Source organism: Plodia interpunctella, chromosome 15 (assembly GCF_027563975.2).
Source record: "Plodia interpunctella isolate USDA-ARS_2022_Savannah chromosome 15, ilPloInte3.2, whole genome shotgun sequence".
Taxonomy (NCBI): Eukaryota; Metazoa; Arthropoda; class Insecta; order Lepidoptera; family Pyralidae; genus Plodia; species Plodia interpunctella.
In genome coordinates this window covers 6,626,164-6,647,212 of record NC_071308.1, presented here as the reverse complement: position 1 = coordinate 6,647,212, position 21,049 = coordinate 6,626,164, and positions in this window count along the sequence as shown.

Genomic DNA, 21,049 nt, shown 5'->3' with positions numbered 1-21,049 from the left:
CCATGAAGAATACGACTATGAAGAATAATATTTTTATTAGGCACATGTTTTTATAAGCGTTGAGTCAGAAATCCCTCAGATTGTTTACTATGTATGGGGACAATTAAACGTCCACTAGACACACTCCATTATCAAGCAACGTAACGTTTCTTGTTGTATAAAACGAACGCATCTACCAAAAAAAATATCTCGATCCTTGTACCTATGCAATTTGTAAACTGTGGTCGGATTCATCGTTGCCGGTTAGACAAAATTAAGTTTTGGAAGGTGCAAACAAAACGTTGGGCTGGAGCCAAATCGAAACGCTGCAAAAAGCGCGGGAAACCCCGAAACGCACATTTCACTTACCGCAGTCCCAAATAGATTTGCGGGAGCCGAGTGTGCCGCTGTTTTGCGCCCAGCCTGTAATGTTAACATACCTCACCTATTTCCTGCTTTATGCCTTTTACTGGATAAACGGCTTTTTAGAGGCGTAAACGCGACGTTTATAGCAGTTAGTATGTTTATTTTATGCGTATGAATTTAAAAGGTTGACTCTATTTTTTCTCTCTTTCTCTTGTCTGAACAATGTCCTGGTTCCGCCGCCATAATAGCGAAAGAGCCCCGGGTCCGCTCTCCTATCTTATTCCCTCCACTTTTTGGCGTATGTTGGCACTCATATTTCATCTGCATCATTATTGCATTTTGGAACTAAATTACATACACTTAATTACATTACTGTAGGTATATGTATGTGTACAGTATTTTCCATTTCGCGGTAAGAGCTTACCTTTTTCTTTTAAATTAATTCTTATAATGTCGTGAAGTATAAAAAAGCCTTGACAAAAAGACAGCTTACCTAAATTGGCAAAATATGTTTCGGGTATTCTTTATTTCAGCTTCTATCTACTAAGTGTAAACCTCTATTTTAGTTTAGATTTATTTATTTTTATTTAATACCTAAATTACGATCATTGTATGCGAATTGTCCGAATCTTCTTTCTTTCAGAACGAGTGTTGCTGACATGATTTTTACGACTGTCTACCGCCTCCAGTGGCAAGAAGTCACACTGGTGAACTAAACTGTCAACCAGTGTACAAGTTTCCTCACGATGTTTTCTTTCACCAAAAGCAAGTGATGGTCTATGAAAACTACTTAAGTACATGAATCAAAGTACACAACTGATGTGGCACTGGCACGAGTAGGATTCGAACCTACAAATTGTTAGATAGAACTTAGTGAGTTCATGAGATACTGAGTGATGTATGCGCCTATTAATTCCCGCGAGCAAATTCCTTCTAAATTACAGAACATAATTCATGCGCGAATTCCGCCAAGTTCAGACCAAACAACTATTAATAATTGCATCCACACTACAAGTTTTGACATGCACTTTGCCCTCACTTTAGACTTAAGATCTATCGACTATGATTCGCCGCTCGCCCGCTTCTCTCAAGTTTTTTCAAATAAATTGTGAAAGTTTTTTAAGAACACTTAAGCGAGTACGTGTCGAGAGGATTTCATGTTTCTTTTTTTATTACATAGTTAAAATTAGTTTTCGATAAACATGTAATATGTGAATACTAGCTGCGACACGGGGCTTCGCTCCCGGTGGAATTTCGGGATAAAGTTATATTCTACCCGTGTACCAAATTTGATAGTAATCCTTCTAGTAGATTTTGCGTGAAAGAGTAACGACGAAAATGATATAAAGAGTTAGTCAAGTAGTACTATTAATATTTTTATACGAATACTGCAAAGGTCTGTAACTAAAACGTGTTCGACCTTATCCATCACAGCAGGTCTTGAATGGCAAGGAATTTATTCATAGGTGTTTGTGTATCAAATAAATCATGTCAAATAAGCCATTAATGTAATTTATATGGCAGCGCACGTCTCGCGCCGTAAACACAAGCGGAAATCTTATTTAGAAAATCTTGGGAAAACCCTCTAAGGGCTACATTAATTGAAGCAAAATTACCTTATTGATTGACTGGTCGAAAATAAAGCGCAGCCGAATTTCTTGTGTAGTCAATTATGCAACTTGTAGCGTGTGGTTCCGCCCTAAAATCGGACCACTATATATACTGTGGGTATAGTATGACGCAACTAAGGAATACATATGGCAGCTGATTGGCAATAATAGCAATAGTTGTCATTAAGCAGGTTGTCACAGCCCTGACACTGACCTCACTTTAATAATGAGATGAAAAAATAAGTTAAAAAGCATGTGTCATGTATAACAATCCATTATACATACCGATGAAATTTTTAAGAGGTTTGGCGTTTGTATAAATTTGAACCTAATACCAACTTCACATTGTCGCCGAACTCGGACACATGCCGACGTGAATGCGTGAACATGGCGTTAATATGAGTGCTTTTATTTACCGCAATGAAAAACCAGCAATGTATACCTACCGAATCCGCCAAAGTTTGTCAAATAAAATAATAATACGATACAAATATCGTGCGTGGCAACCCTGCACCGACGACGACGAGAAGCTACCTTAAATACACCGGAAAGATAAAACGGCCACATTTGTGCGTTTTGACATTTCATTTTGCCTCGTGCTGTGACGTACCGCAGGTGCAACATACTGCACTATACGTCACACGCTGGTTGCAATGACGCTTCATATGTCACGCGAATTTCGAAGGCTAGCGCGGATTCGCGCCAAAAATCCTTTACACTTTATTTCACTATGATTTCAATAAAACTTTGTATGAAAAATCAATTCAAGCACCCTAAAATGTAAGTAAACTCACTTGAAGTTGAAGTTTCGTTTGTCGATGTACAATGAAGAGTTTGTGAAACAAGGGGTCAGTAGTGGATTGGAGAGGCACTTCAAGAAGAAGAAGAATTAATTTAATTAATAGTAGGGTTCTCTCTCTTTATTAGGTATCAAATAAAACTAAATATTTACCTATTAGTCAAATTCAACAGCGACTAATTTTTAAAAGGGACCACTTTTTTACTTGCCTTTTTTACTTCAACAATCAAAATTTAAAAAAAAGATTTAATAAGACTACTGTTATTTTTTTTCAATATGTACGGAAAATTCAATTAGTATAAAAAGCCTCACAAAAAGTTAATAACTACGTAGTAAACATAACACATTCAAGCGATCTTTTGTTAAATTTAGTAGCATCGACGGCGACCGATAGTAAAAAATATGTAAAAGAAATGGAACAAATGAGTTTCTTTCAGTGTATATTTACTGGTAAATATACACTGAAAGAAACTCATTTGCTATAATACTCATCGCTATAATACTACGAGTATTACCAGTATAAATTACAAAACATGAACCAAAACCATCGACTAAAACAGATATACAGCGATCAACTATTCTAGACCGTACCTAAAAAAATCTTTTTAACATAATTTTGTTGCATATTTTATATATTGTGTATTTTAGTACACAGACATATACTTCGTAAAATAAAATTTAATTTCGCAAAAAAAAAAACAATCATTTTAAATTAGATTCAATTTAACAATCACGTTTAAGATCATCCCGAATCAGTCCCTTTCAACAAGTACGTTATTATAACAATCCCAAGACGTGCCCAGATTAAAATCTGTCAAGAAACAACAACCTCTTTCAGGGCAATAAAAAATGGCGTCCCATGTAAACAAGCTCGCCTTGACCGCGTTGTTATTCTTTCCGCTGAAACCGGCATTGCGTGAATTGGAATCTCTATTACTTTAACCGTAGCGATAGAAAAGGATTATTTTAGTTTTGGTTCAACTTTTATGCCGAGTGTTTTGAAGACATTTTCGCCTATGATGCTCTGAAGCCGTCGATTAAAAGTAAACCTTGAAAATTTCGAAGATTTAGCTTTAATTTTACGACTTCATAACGTCAATTCTTTTTGTACTATTGTTGCCGTTGCCTATCGGTAGTCAACGCTTAAACACTTACTTACTTACTTCATTTTATTGTGTACTTACATTGTTATATTACTGATAAAATATTATACATAAATTAATATTTAAAAAATGGTAAGCCCTTCTGGCATAATAGGGACCAACACTGTTTGAATGAGTTTCTTTCGGCATTTCTTCTCAGCAGTGGTCGTTCCGAAATGCTAGTAGTTTGTAGCTTTGGTAAACATCATTTCATTTATAATATGACGTGAAAAAGTGCCTGTGAAGGCCTAATTTCTGAATAAATGATTTGATTTTGATTTTTTATTTTGAACATACGTACATACAAGACAGGGAGTGATCATTTCTAAAATGCGAACCACTTGAATGTATTTAAGCATATATTTGGAAAATATAATTTTAAAATCAAGTTTTTGATATTTTCCGACATTGGTCAGAGCATTTTGGTATTCTATTCTCCACTTAAGTAATGCAATTGTTCATTCAGTTGACCGAACTGAGATAACTCATGGGCAGAAATTTCATGGAACCATGATGGAATTTCCATGGAATTAGTAGGTACTCCGAAGTACTTACTAAATCCATGGGAATTTCAAACCTTTCGATATTGTCAAGGAGGACATGAGAGAGCTATGCTCTCTCTCTCATGTCATCCTTCACAACAACAAACCACCAATTTCTGGGTTTGCCGCATCTGTCAAGCCGGGGCTTTTACGAGTATGGTACATTTGTGAGATGTTCTAAATAATTTTTCGGTTTACGCAAGACTATCTATTATTATCAAATACCACCAATTTCAAAAATATATTGAAGTGCTCAAGTATATAAAGAATAATGGCGGCGTGCATTGTTCCGGTTAACCAAATTACAAAATAAATTGTAATATTTACTTTATCATTCAAATTAATTTATTTCCTCGCTTATGCTTACTGACGTATAAATGTACGGTTGGGTGGATAATAATTGCGGTCTCCCAAATTATTTATTCTTTGATAAGGAACAAACAATGAAAGTATTTATGTACTTGCATTTAACGTTGTCCAGAACAGAGTCTAATAAATGCGAAAGGAGCTTCCGCCGTTTTAAACACTCATTTGAATTGTACCAATTCACAAAAATCGCACAAATAGTATCTAACAGTTCCGTTCAACGCTTTCGTGCGTCCACACACACAACTGCTATAGCAGTTATAATAATAAAGCTTCTTATATATTTCGTCGAGCGTCGGCTAATCAAAATATTTCACGTGCTACTTATTTGAGGAATAATAAATGTTTTTTTCCTTAATCACCTCCTGCTAGTAATGAATTCTATTTATATTGAAGAATTTAGAGCAAAAATAAATAAATAACTTAAATCATGTTATCAAAAATAATTTTACATAAAAAAAAATCGTCAATATAAGCTAGGCAAGGGAAACCTGCATCGTGGTAAGCCTTCGACAAATTTGTAGAAAACCATCGATATCCAATGTTTCTCCAACAATACGACTCAAGCTGTGACAGATAACAAACTGGGGATAATCTTCACAAATAACGCCGCCACTAAACTTCACTTTCTCCGTGTTTTTTAGAACAACTATAACTTAATAGAGCGCTTATGAAATCCATCTGCCTATACTATGAAGCGGTGGTGGTGTAATGGTTAAGACGCCCGTCTGTGGATAGTAAGGTTCGAATCCTACTCGTGCCACATGAGTTTGTATACCAATCTGACTCATGTATAGTAGTTTTCATCGTCCACCACTGGCTTCCGGTGAAAGAAAACATCGTGAGGAAACCTGCACACTGGTTGATATTAACTTGTGTGTGAAATGGAGAAGGCAATGTCAAACCAGTCCATTAATAATGCTAAGAAAGTTGTTGTGTGTGTTTCATTCCACGTATCAACCACGACCCTCAGCCATGAGGAATACGACTATGAAGAATAGTTAAGTAGCATATGTATTGTATAATTATTTTTCGTCTTTCATTTTTGTGGATGATATCATGCTTTCCATTTAAATTTCGTTTAGTCCACCCAGGATCCCCTAACTCGATCCCCCAGGGGATCCTTGTGAACTCATCAGTTCATCAGGATCCCCTTTAACAAAAATAAGTATAAATTGATGCTATAACACTGAGTCCGATTTATATTTAAAAATACGTTATTTTAATCTATAACTTTAATTTGCCTGTGGCCATTAAATGATCTAGTAAGGATTGAGTTTTCTTGTTAGTAATCTAAACTTATATTTTTGCAAATTATATTATCTTTGTCTTTAAATATTTAAGTTAGTATAACAAAATCGGCTTCATAGCCGATTTTGTTATACTAACTACACATACCTGCTATATTGGTATTCTGAATAATCTCACCTCATTATAAAAGTAAACAGTTTTCTCCAACAATTACTAGTCGTCTCGAACTGCTGAACAATTATAATGATCATAATTTTTAGCCAACATCAACCCTCCTAATAGACCTCCTGTTCTTGCGTCACTACCACGCTCTTGTTCCAGTCTCATCCATCGCTTTTCCGTAGTTTAAACAATGTTATCTAACTGTGGCGTATGCTTCCGCCCTAGAATAGGACCACTCCATATCACTAGGTCGCGCGCGCTCCCTTACAAAAACAATGATAGCCACACTTACCCAGTTGTTTCCCCACGGGATAAGCCTGTATTTTTACGCGTGTGATGTCAAGTCCACACCTGCCTATAATGCCTGTGAGATTAGAATATCATAGGGCAAATATTGACAACATTGTATTAGAAATTGCTTTGTTATGTAAGATTGTGTTATGGATTTCCTCAATTGGGATGTGAGGCTCGACGACACAGCTGTAACGGACAAGTTTCACTATCACTCTGATCTCCTCATATTCCCTTTGCTTTCGTTGCAGGAAGCTCGGGTTCAGTGTAAAAAATAACCTTAAAATATAAATATCCTATATTATTCTTAATTTATAATTATCTTATTTGAGACTTTTTGTAATACAAACAAACAAACATACAGATAGAATATTCTAAAGTTCAGATCCACAATTATTGCTTTTATGGAAGTTAGAGTGAAATCCTTCTATTTTTAAATGTCACGTGTTTAAATGACATTTTAAATGTCTGTATATTTCCATACTTGGAGTGAATTACATCAGTCAACTCATCCAAGATTAAAAATACTTTTGTAGTTAGATGGTAATATTTTATGTTCATATTTATAAGGAATCTCACGCATGAGAAAAGTTATATTTTGATCATATATACAGGCTATTCATCCGGTTTCGAATCCATTTGTTACAACACTATCATGATATATAACTCCAAGAGTCTGTTGGCCTTATTAACATAATAGAGAAATAAATTTACAAAAATGGTAATCAACCGCTACGCATTAAAATTTAAGTTGCATTTAATTATTTTGACTGCCTTACACGAAGTTGTGATTCACAGAGACGTCAGTTGATATAAATTTGTAAACAAATAAATTGTGACTTTTTTCATGTAAAACGTAATAATTCTATTCATAATCAATATTCTGAAGATGTGTGTGTCTCGGTTCGATTTTCAGTATGTATTACTTATCTAAGATACACCTAGTAACGAACAAATGTGATAAACATTTTCATTGCCTTTGAGTTTCAAAAGAGTAGGTTGCAGAAAACTTATATTTTAACTTTAACCTGCGCAAAAAAAGTACGGCATTTTGTCTCAACGTCAGCGGTACGCAGGTTATAATCAACGTCAAAGTTGACTGGTGCAACTCACCCTAAGATCGTTTATACTAGCAAATTGAGCAAATGAATATAACCTATTAGTATTTTATAATGGACGACGCGTAACTAAAAATCGACCTTAAGATACCTTCTAGTAACTATTTATTTCATTTGACAAGACTGCTCTGCTACCACCATTACAATTTTTTTTAAAAACAAAAAGAAAGTGTAACACCAAAAGCCTTGAAGCAGATTACTTCCGCACCTCATTATGTTTGAGAGCAGCTATCAAAACAAGCACGCCACGAATCACTGTGTACAAGCTTTAAAATAAGCTAAGGTTAATAAAGGGACGCGGTAATGATGGGTAATGTAATTAATTTTAAATAATATTAGCTATGCACCTGGGTTTCGCTATAATATAAATTTCACGTACCTTATAGTTATAAGGTACGTGAAATTTATATTGTAATGAGTTCATTACAGATTCAAAAAATATTTTACCCGTGTTACAACACATTTGATTGTTATTTATACTGTAGACTTAGCGTGATTGAAAACAGATATTCAAACTCTTGCATGTATTCTCATAAAAATATATTTCCCCTTTTCGCGTTTGCCTGTCTGTATGAACGGGATAAACTCAAAAACTACCGGACAGATATTTGTACGGTTTTCAGCAATAGACATCATGATTGACTTTATTTAGATTGTGATGTGGCAAAGGCTTAGGTGTATTTATTATGATTTTATCCGTACATAAATAAGTAGAAAAATGAACGATGTTAAAAGTAGATGAAGAGACATCCACTATCGTAACCAAACTACCTAAATAGTTAGCAATTTGTTACTGGTACAAATAAAGTTACGTTAAAAAATATATCCTCTTGTAACTTACAAGGCGCGAATTTTTCGCAGTTTGGTAACTAGTTGCGAGAGAATAATATAATATTCTGTATTGACGATAATTATGTAGTGACATCTCCATCCAATGCGCGTGGCTCTATGGTCCCGACGCCCCAGCCGATTTACATAAAGCTCAGCGGACAGCGTTCTGGCGTCAGTTCAGCTTGTAACTCATTAGCATAACTGCTCAATTATTTTGCGCGGAATAGTCACTTTACAGACAAATTTTGGTTTTGCGCTGCGTTGGCCCGCTCTATTGAGCGTTTTAAAAGCACTCGTTAGTCACTATGGATCAACGTGCCGGTGTTACAGTCGAACGAGTGATGTTTGAGGAAGTTTGGGGAAATTGAAACGTGTTACACGTTCCATTTGTGAACGATTTGTAAGCTTATCGTCATCTATTTTTTATCATCTAACGTGAAACGTATGTGAAATCCTAGTTTCTTCATGAAGTAATTATTTTTAGACCGATTTCGTTGTAATTTATATACTTAGGTACACATAAAGTTAATACGACGTTTAAAATTTTACAAATTTTCGATACTATCCCTAAAGCAGCTTCATAAATACCTATTGGTTGGTTCATTTATGCAGCCACAGACACATCAAACTTAAAAAAAAAATTAAAAACACTATTTGCTATTTGAACATATTTTAACTTGATATTATCTTTAATTCATAACTCAAATACACTAACTTCGGAGTCGGGGCAGACTCACGCCTGTTTCGTGTGTATTTTCAACGTCGCATTCGCACTTTTAGCACGGCTTTTAGTTTATAAGACCCGGTCCCCCTCGATAATAACAGTTTGCAATTTGCGACTGTTTTCACTGACAACAATTTATTAACATTGTATATTTATTTCTCCTTGCATAAATATTTACTTAGGAAATTGTCCTTAAAACTTATGTTTGAATTCGGTAGTTCAAAATAATATTAACTTATAATAATGTTGTCACAGAAAACACCTACAATTTATCAAGTTTTGTGCTACGGTTGTACGTCGTTCACTCTTTGCTCATCTGAGCGTTTTCCCGGTTTCTGAGCGTCTTCCTCACTCGTTGAGCGTCGGAGAATAGGGTCCGCTTTCCTACATTTTCGTCTCCACTTCGCACAGTCGTCGTCATCCCTAGTTATCAGACCATTAGCACGCATATCATCCTTGACGATATCAAGCTAGCTAGCACTTATTGAGTGCAATTGATCTAATTGTATCTATTGTACCTTAATTTGTATTTTAGTTTGGAAATGCAATAACAAAACCAACATCCAACATATACATGAATTGCTCGCACAAATAACTGCAGCGTGTAAGCATTTTTAAGTCAACTTATACAGTTTTTAATTTATACCCTTCTCAGAGTAAAACCAGTCGGTTTAGTGGTAGATAAACAAAATAATTAAGTGTTTGTGGTAATCCAGCTAGGAACGGAACGGAGCAGCTTTATGCAAATGCCCATTCCGTGCAACTAATTCAGTTGGCCTCGCTGGTAACTCAACTTTTTAAATTCCAGCTCTCCCCGTTTACAATTTTCATAAAAATGAGCGTAATAAGTTTGAAGATGTTTACGAGTTAAATGCAATTTCATTTTTTATACTACTGACCAAGCAAACAGGCGTAGGACCCACCTAATGGGAAGTGGTCGCGGCTTATAGTCTTCTGCAATATCGACTTGTATCGCGAGTCAGATAGATTCAAATAGAAAGGGTCACAATACACCCAGAACAGCAGACAAATATTTGTGATCACTGTCACTTTATTATAAAGTGATAATATTACAGTTGCTGATAACAAGAATTCTCTTATAAAATAGCAATGATGGAATAGAAAAATTAATTGTACTGCTCCAATTCCAAAAATCACAGAAAAGGACTGGCTGAAGTCAAGAACAGAAAAAATCAATAAAAAGTAAATTAACCAGATAAAGTTTTAAGAGTCAATGAAAAGGATCTAGGTACTCAACAACGAAATAACAGTACAGAATTCCCGTTGCTTACATTTACGAGACAAGCACGTTCTTTCAACATACCTTTGACGTCTAAACACTGTAATAAAGTCTTGATTGACTGATGTACAGACAGAAACAGGTAACACCCTTGACAAGCTAATAAAACTCACGAACGAATATCTTATGTTTACTGTACAGTCAACTGAAAGTCAGCTTACCTTGCATGCACCTTATACGATGGTAATAGAAGTGAATTTTCAATAAATATGGGTTTTGACTGAAGGATAAGATTGAGCGGGAAATTATTCACATCCTGTTGACGCCGAAAAGAAAGACTCAGGGGTAGAAATATGTGTTGTAAATATTTGATTATTCATTATATGAGACAACACGACTGCTGCAAAGGAAGCTGATTATCCATGTGATCAAATTGTATACAAACATGAGTAGGATTCGATCTTTCTTCCAAATATAGGCGTCTTAATTACTAAACCAACACAGCTCTTAATAATATTTAAAAATACCTATACCTATATGAGTAATACCTATATGAGTAGACCTTTGTTAGTTTAGATTTAACGCTACTCCAGTAGGCAATTCTTTAATGTATTCCCAAGTCTAGTTGCAATCTAACAAACATTAATATCGTTAAGTTCATTTTCATTTGCAGTATCCAAAGGCAGCATCAATAAATTTATTAATAACCGAACGGGTCGTTTTTTAAGACAGTCACAAAAGTTCGTATTAATTTTGAATTTTAAAGTAAGTAATTGGTCGTTCAATACCAAATATGAAAGGTGGTGTAGCTACATAAATTTTTGTTAGCAAATTATTCACTCTCAGAAACAGTATCAGACGTACACACACAAGCACAGTAAACATATCCGTGTAGCAATTAGCGTTCGGATTAACGAGCCATTATGTTGGCGAAGATTCTCCGCTCGGATACACACACTAATTGACTGACAATCATACGTTTGCTGGTAAACTTTAATTTCTCAGACGATTTTGAAATTGTATTTAGAAAAGCTATCTTCTCGGTTCTCTTTGTTTATTATCTAAATGTATTACACACAAAATGTAATTCCAAGTGAAAACTAATGGTGCCTTACATTACTCCAAACACATTTATTTTCTGTCAGTAAAGACCATTTAAATGCTTCACTTGAGAAGCTTTAAAATGCAAGTTCATTTTAAAACGTGGAGAATTTAAAAGTAGAGATTAATCTAAGACGTCGCTCCTGTTACAAACCGGAAGTATCTCATTCCACATTCGTAAATGCATTCGACTGTTACTCATCATACATTAAAAATATTGTAGAAGTTAGCCTTTATCAGGGTTAAATCTTAGGATGGCAAATTGTGCGTGCCGATGTGGATAGCCGTAATAAGAAACTAAGAATCTCTACCCCTATATAGTCACTCGCCTTTTCGTGTTTCTGAGTTTCATTAGAGGCTTCTCTATCTTACTTGTAGCATCGCACTTATATTTTAAGTCCGAAAATTTGGATAGAATATAACCTGTAATAAATAGCAAATTGGCTTTTTATGGAGTGAGTTCCGAGGCTTAATAATGTCTCAAAAAAGAATTTTCCTAGACATGGGATATAGACAGATTGATTTTTGAATTTCAACGATATCGTTCGAAAGTATTCGAGTATGCGTGTTATATTAGTATTATTAGTATAGAATTTAGGAAGTTTATGCCTGAGCACATTACGACAATCGTTGCATTTTTGTCCCCATACAAGTACTAGCTAAGCTACTACAAAATCATTGAATTCGATATCATCATAAAGGGACTTTTCTCCATGTACTCTGTAGTTTGCATCATCGTTGCAAGCGTAAATCCAGTTTGATTCCGACCTAGTTTGAGATGCAACTAATTGCACTATTCGGGACAAAGATTCATAATGAAGTTTGTTTTGCTGTCGGTACTATTTCAATATTACTGTTGCTAGATGTTAGACGCTTCTACGTCTTTGAGCTCAAACGCAAATAAATCAACTGTTCAAATAGGCGAATCTTGTTTTCACATAATCTATCTTAAACATTATTGCTACGTTGAGTATGTACTAAGATAATATATCATCATGAATAAGATCTAGCATTCTATATTTATATTTTGTTACTAATAAATAACAAACGAATAACACATGGAGATGAAATAAATACAGGTTTTATAAGAAAATAAATATATCTTTTTCATAATAACGTACTACTTGAAGAAGTGAAAACTTAACAAACTTAAAAGAAATCGGTTATATTATTTAAAACATGAAGTTACAGAAGTAGGAGCTAACGCGATTCTGAAACCACAACTTTATACAAGTTGAGGAACATTTTGACGTTTATTTGATTTTATTATCATAATCTTGTAAGATTACAACATTGTAGTACTACAATAATCAACTGCAGGCTGATCATTGTGAGCACGGCTTTAGTATTTAGCGGACAAACTATAGCAATAATCGCAAAACCGCGGAACAATAGGCGACACGTACAATAGATTCGATGGCGATTACTTCACAAATCAATAGCCATTGATATCGACTATCGCACGCCGAAACCGCACATTTGTTAGCAAATGATCCCGTTACTGCATTATATATGCTTTCATTATTTTCTATTGTTTTTGAGGAAATAATTATCGAATTCATCATGATATTTTAGCTCCATTGTTTGTGTAAATCATCAAATACGACGCACGGTGTACACATTAATTACGACGAGAAAGTGGTCAAATAAAATCTTGAAACAATTTTTTATTATCCCCTACACATTAAGTGGGAAATATATTTTTTTTTCATCTTTCCCATAGTGTGGTTATTTGAAATTGTCTATGTTGATGCTATAAAAAAAAGATTTGGGTACGCCCGACCGACATCATATATTTAAGTATTAAAATTCAAACGAAAAACATCCAAAGGAAGCGTCCCGAATGAACCGGTTCCCGGTAACGAAACCGGGAGCCGAGAATGACTTTCCGGTCCCGGTGGTACCGTAAAAGTCAACGCATGCATTTAATTTCAAGAGTTATTTTACTACGTGCTGTACGCGACCTTTGTTTTAAGTATTTTTTCAGCATTTCTGAACGGTCGTTTGGCTCATTGGATATACAATTTATGTGTGAAATTGGATGAAATATCAAAGGTTTTATGCGCATACATTTCTGCTTATTTTAAAATAATCCTCACTTTCACATTTCTAGGAGAATATCGAACGTTCGATTTTTCCATTTGCTCTGATATATTTGTGACTAATTTGTTTCCATAATCTTGTAAACATTTTTTGAAACATTGATTGACTGGTACTTGGTACTAGCTTTTATACCAAAAAAAAAATCTTATGAAAAATTGACGCGGGTGAAACGCGTGTTAAAGCTGATTTCGTTAGCTAGATTATTACCTCTCATCGTACTCATACGTGTATGCATAATTGAAAGAAGATTCGTTGAGAAGATAAAAATACTTACTTTCGCATTTGTAACATAGTGAGTAAGGGATGGGATCCCATGGGATACAAGGTGAAATACTCGTTTCGTTCACTCCTCTATAGCATTTTTAATAAATAAATTGAATTTTTCGCCAGGTTTACCCTCGAGTTCATTTTCCACCATTTTCATTAATATTGGAACAACTCTGTTGGCGCCTTCAAAAGAAATCTCTGCCTTCGCATTTTCGAAAATAAATTATAAAAAAGCTGGTATTCTTTGCGTTATTTTTTTTCACAATGTTCGAAATATATATTTCATATACTTTTATTGAAATTGAAATTTATATAATTATGTATGTGAGGATAAATATGTTTGTTTTGGGTGGAATCTTGCAACGAACATTTCTAAGCGATATTTTCAACCGATTGAACTGAAATGTTATAAACACATTTAGTTTGGATGATATTATTATATATGACCGGATCGTGCACCCAAGATCGGCTCCCAATGTGGGAATACGGCTAATAGCACGCTAATAGCAACGGCTAATAGCACGGTCATGAAATGTTACACGTATGTATTATTGTGATTGTGAAATATATTCGGAAAAAAAATATATTCGGAAATATTTATTCGGAAACTACAAACTAACACTGAAATAAACAATCAGCGCCAACTACAGTACTTGTTGTTTTTTAATTATCCAACAGACCTTACGTTTATTACGTTAACATTGTCCCAATACTTAATTGAATTAACGTGATTTAAATTAATGTAAACCATTTAATCAATGCATTGCGGTCGACCGTAACAATGGAATATATTGGTTTAAAGTTAAATAAAAGGTAATGAGTTTTGAGGTTATGAGAACCAATTTTAGAAATTCTATTCTCAGATCAATTTAATTTGAAATAAGAACTTGTCATTATCAATGATTCAGATAAAAATGCGTGATAAAATAGACTGTGGTGTGGTGGTAATTATAGCTAAATAATACATGTGCAATTGTGCATATTGCACATATTTAGTAACATGTGAACTTTGAAATGTAAATATTGTTGATAAAACAAATGTTTTTTATGGTGTGAAAATGGTATAAAAAACAGTAAAAAGAACTTAGAATGGATTGCATCATTCAACTTTGACTTCACTTTTACTTTAAAACAAAGTACGCCATTTTGTCTAAAAGTTAATGGCAACTGGTATTTTAATTTTGAATAACCTTTGTATTGTGTTGCACAACACCAGACGTCTCCACCTGCGTGTAATCCGTCAGCAAACAGTGGACCAGAGGATGTTTGTTGAGGGCAAGCATTGTGCCTGTTAGCTAGACGTATGATATATGGAATTATCGTGTTTGTCTAAATGTTGTATTTCTTGTAAACGTAATTCCCTTTCAGATGTTGTGGGAGAATTGCAACCCTCAGGTTTAGTATCTCTCAAATAAAAAGTATTGTTCATGATTTCATTGCTACAGAAATGAATCAGAAAAATATTTATATTTTTTTTTAACACTGCTTCACAGCATTGTTTGTTTCGAGAGGTAGCTTCAATAAATATTAAATAACATTTATTAAAGCTACCAACTATGTGAAAGAGTGTCTATGAAGGTCTAACTTTGACTAAAATCTGATAGAATTTTTCTGATAAACAAGAAATAACACACTCGATAAACCGATCGATAGTTTAAGTATAGAATATATCTACCTACGTTATACGTTATAGCACAGAGAGCGTGTTTGACGGACCGCCGCGATAGGCAGTAAATTTGGAAAATAATTGCTCCCAATTTCCCAATAAATCCGAGGCGTCAAGAGCCAGCTAAGTAAGAGCGACACTTCACATAATGAATGTCCATTTTAGCTCATTTTGTATCTAATATGTTTTCGCCCTAGTATTTTATTCGACCATTTAATTAGGTAAGTGAAATAGAACATTATTATGTGATTATGTGATTGTTTGTATTTAGTAGTTAGAGTACCTAGGTTGCAGCGTCAACTTTAACATGCGCTGAAAAACGCATAGCACGCGCCATTTTGTACAAACGTAAGCGGCACGCTGGCTAAAATCAACGTCAAATTTGACGGTGCAACTCACACTTAGCAGTTAATTTTAAAATACAATTGTTTTTTTTTTACCTTGGCATTTTTAAATTAAAACTTTTGATTAAAAAAACAACCGTGCAAATAAAATTAAAATTCAAAGGTATTTTTATTGAAAATATTTTATAGATGATCAAAATATTATTGTATAAAAAAACTTAAAATATTTGGCGTATGTTAGACCAGTCGATCCTACCCTATGTTTTGATCCTAAATATGTGTAGGATCTAAAAATAATAAGTTGAAGTTTTTTTTGTTTACTTTATAAAATAAATTAAAACATTTCCGCATGTAAGCTCTTCAATCATGAATCACTAGTTATGATGAAAGATCATAAGAACTGAATTAAATAGCTCGATTTAGGGGTATAATAGCAATGTATATACCCCTGATTCGAGCGCCTTTTTATCCTGAGACGCATCTTATTTGAAAAAATCTCTCTTCTCCATCCAACATGTCGTGTAATGTCTATTCGACAAAAAGTCCGGCCTGCCCTAATTTACATGTGAATGGATACACTTTCTTCGGTCCACATGAGAGGGCCGGGTGCCTTTTTTCCCTAGACCGCACATCCGTGATTAACATAAAATGTTTCGCTAAAACTCAATATGCTGTATGTCATAACTCGCGCAAAATATGAGAGAATTTGATGGACTAAAACACAGTAAACATATAATATATTATTTAAAACTCTCATTGATGTGTCAGTTTCAAATTACTTTTAAACAATTGGATAGAATGATAAGTAGATGCGTAATAAAATTTTGAATATAATGCAGTAGAAATACAACATTTTCCCATTAAAATCGTTAAAAAAAGCTTCTAAACATCTTCTATTATAATTAGGTCCAACTCAATTTTATAACAAAAAAACTTGAACAAAAGTAAATGTATTAGAAAATTTTCAACGTGTAAAAATGAAGTTCAGCAGATAATAATATCATGTTACATTTTTTTTTTCTTTCAAAGAAGCAACAATTTCTGTGTTTTACTGCAATGTTCCTGGACATAAACTTTAGTGCGTTATAAAAACATGTTTATTATTTTCAAGGGCCTCCCATCAGATAAATCTTCGACTTTATCTTGCGCTCTGAAATGAATTATCACGCATAAACGTGCGAGTAACCAGTTAAACGATTTTATGTTACAATCAGGAATGAAACGAGGCCATGAACTGCTGCCACACGGAAAAGATATGCAACTGACATTTTTTCACAAATAATTACATAAATATAGTTATTCTCCAATCAATTAATTTATTCAGAAATTAGTCCTTCATAGTCACTTTTTCATGTCATATTCTAAATTAAATAATATTTATCAAAGCTATAAACTACTAGCTCCGGAACGGGCGGCTATTGCTGAGAAGAAATGGCAAAAGAAACTCATATAAACAGTGTTGGTCCCTATAATACCAGAAGGCCATTTTTTATACATGTATATAATTTTTTCTCAGTACAATAAAGTACATGATCAAAAGGTATAGGTACGAAACATTATAATTGTGATAGAGTGCTGATGAAAAAAAATTAGATTTAATTTAACCAAACGAAACTTAAATTAATATTAATCACAGTTGCGTAATTTTTCCGTGTGCCGGCGGAATTCCGAAGTAAGGTCGGCAGTGACTCTAAACTCTCCCCTTTTTGCACAAAACAGCGGATCCTCCGAAACACTCATTGACCCATAACAGGGCTTTGAGTGAGTTAATTAAATTTCTGCTGCTTACATTACAAAGAAAATTTACATTATCTATATCTGTACATAATAATAAAACTGTAAGTGGGCTATATCTGTCTGTACATAAGAGTTATTAGAGAAAAATAATTATGGGACTAATAGAAGCCAAAACTTTTTTTTTAATTGTCCGTCGTTATGTTTGTTCGCGTATCAAAAAATAATTACTGGATGGAATTTGATGCGTTTTTCACAGTTGCATATAAGGTTTCATCGCAATACGTTGTTTAGAACCCGAGATATTAACAATAGTAAGTTATTAGGTACTCAGACGAAGCCGCGGGCAAAGCTAGTCTGATATAAACGAGCCTGAAAATATAAATTGGTAAATAAGGAAAAACGGATACTTCTAAATTATTAGCTTTGAAAGCTTCCTGTTGCATTACAGGATTACGACGGAAGGCTCTTGTTTTAAAAGCCAAAATCATTACATAAAGATTATATTTTAAAAGCTTTTAAGCACTATCTAAGGAAAATGAAATAATTTATTTTTATTACTTGAACTTGTTTCTTTCAGATGTTTATGGATTACATAAATTATACACACAAAAAAGGTTTAATCATGTATATGATTAAACTTTTTTTGTGTGCTATATTAAAACACTAAATCTCATTATCTATATATGACGAATATGACAATTCAAGACTTTCACTATGATATAGTTATAATTAAAGAATTACAAATGTTAAAAGCACCCTTTCTTTTAAATCAAATTCGGTTCACCCGTTTAGGAGCTTACAACTCAGATATACAAACACTTTATTTTTACGTGTTATTCCCGCCCTAGAATACTACTCCATATTCTCCCGTGGATGACGTATGAGAGACTGATAGATAACAACAGCATCCCCAAAGAGAAACTTTTATCGAGGAAATCTCGGGCCTATGAGGCGTTACAGCTGTGAATGAAACCAAGAAGACACTCAGATAAGAAAGAGAGAAAGAGAGATTCTATGACACTTTCGGATTCTATAAGGTTCTGAGATTATAACCTCAGAACAGTAACTAATATTGTACTGAGTTTATAACACCCTTAGTTTGTGTCAGGAGTCAAGAACAGAATCTCGGCGCGTGTGGCCTCGTAAAGTGGTTATGAATATCACATTTTTAATATGACGCCTCACGTACCTGGAGCCATTTCGTTGGGTAATTAGCGAAGGCGGTAATTTGCACATGTTGAGGCCATCCTTTGTGCTCCCCATTAAAAGACCCATATCACGTTTCTTTGTGTCAGTACAATTCGACCCACTGAGCATATGAGACCGCAAAACAAATTAATTTCAGCTCGAAAACAAATGTTGACTCGTTAGTCCAAAAATTGTAGAGGGTCCAACTTGAAACAAAGTTACAATTGCTTTAATGATTTTCGAATTAATTATACTTATTCGGTTTAAATACAACCGCGTGCAAACATAATTGTGTTGAAGTTTGTCACTTTTATATTAATTTACTTTGCCTTTTATAATTACCCAGTAGTTGATGACTTGAAACCTCATGTATAAGAGTGGGTTGCACCAGTCAACTTTGACGTTAACTTTAACGTGCGCGCCGCGCGTCGTTTAGATAAAATGGCGTACTTTGCTTTTGCTAAACTTAACGTCAATTAAAGTTGACTGGTGCAACGCATAGGGTGCGTTGCACCAGTCAACTTAGGGTAATATTCTATGATGGAACTCTGTGAGATAAAACTTAAAATTGTTTTTGGTTAAGAAATCGCGGTCGTAACAACAAATAAGTAATATAAATCCTCCTTATAGTCGTATTCATCATGTCTAAGGGTCTGACCATTACATGGAATGAAACATTCAATAGTAGATAGGAAGGTTTAAATTTGTACCTATTTCACTCGGAAAACGGTATCGTAAATCGCGTAACAGAATAAACAAAATTGGATCACCAACTTTGAAACTAGAAATGGAAAAAGTTTTTTCAATTTTCAATATCTGTCAATGCAATACATGAATAGATATTTATTAATATGTCCATGTGAAGGTGATTCTGGTAAGTGATATTGATTGTTTTTTGGGATTGAATAGATATAAAAGATATTTGGGAAAATCTGTCACATATGTATTGTATATAAGTATGCAATATTTTTCACAATTCTGCGCTGTCTATAAACAGGAAATTGCTGCATTCTGAATTTAAATTGTTAATAGTAATAATTTAAATTGACTTTTAGAATCACTCCATAAAAATTAAGATTACTTATTGTGATGATGATGTTCGACCGATTTCGATAATGGCGACAACTTCAACGATTTTAAACTCGCTGGTGTACTCACTCGCATGTGGCTTGTTGACAAACTAAAAGTAATGTCTATTTACGTGTCAAGTTAGGAACTACACTTATCTAGTCGTAAAATTTCATCTTAAACTACTTAAACTTTTAGCGCTCTAAACGTTATGGGGACCTGGATTTTTATGTGCCAAATAAAACTAAATACTAAGTAATGAACGACTAACTAAGTTCATAAGATAAGAGGCTATAATAAGATTTGTAGCGCGGCCAATCAAGGGATAATAAAGATAAAGGAAAAATGTAAGCGAAAATCATCTATATGTTTAAGATGTAAGTAGATACTTACTTTCTACTATCTTATCTATTTTCATTGTTTCATCCTTTCTTTGTACCACATCATTTAATTTAGAATATAACGTGAAAAAGTGCCTGTGAAGGCCTAATTTCTGAATTTTGATTTGATTTTGACTCAAATATAGTTCCTCATTGCTAACACTGGCGTCAGATTTTATTCAAGTCGCCTAAAGGTATCTGATATCGCTTTTACGACTACTTATCTACAGTTTGTCTAAACGCGAACCATGCGCGTACGGCCGCGGACACCGCGAAACGTGAGTATGGATTGTTTCGTGCCGTTCGTTTGCACTATTGGTTTGTCTTTCTTACTCTCAACCTCTCTCTCGGTCTTTTTTTCGCGCTAGAATCTTCGGTGCTTCAGAAATAGTTTTCAGTTTAAAGAATAAAGTTTTTTGCAATCTTGTGGAAATCATGACGTCGTAACTAGAAATTGTTCGATGGCAAGAAATTTCGAGAATGGTTCTTCTATCTAATCCTGTCCACGACGGGTTTACGGCCAGTTTATGTCCAAAAAGTCCGAGACAAATCATGTATGGAGTTGGAGTTTGCGCCCGCCTTTTGGGGCAAAACTGGGACAATATTGGCCGTAAACCCATCGTGGTTGGGATTAGACAGTAGCACCATTCTCAATCATCTCATCCCAGATCCCGACCAACGGTACACGGTAAACCTGTCAACCGTCAGGTCCGTTCACAAGAAGACAGTTGAGCTATTCCGTGTAAATTCTGTTTAATGTGATTGACAAGCATT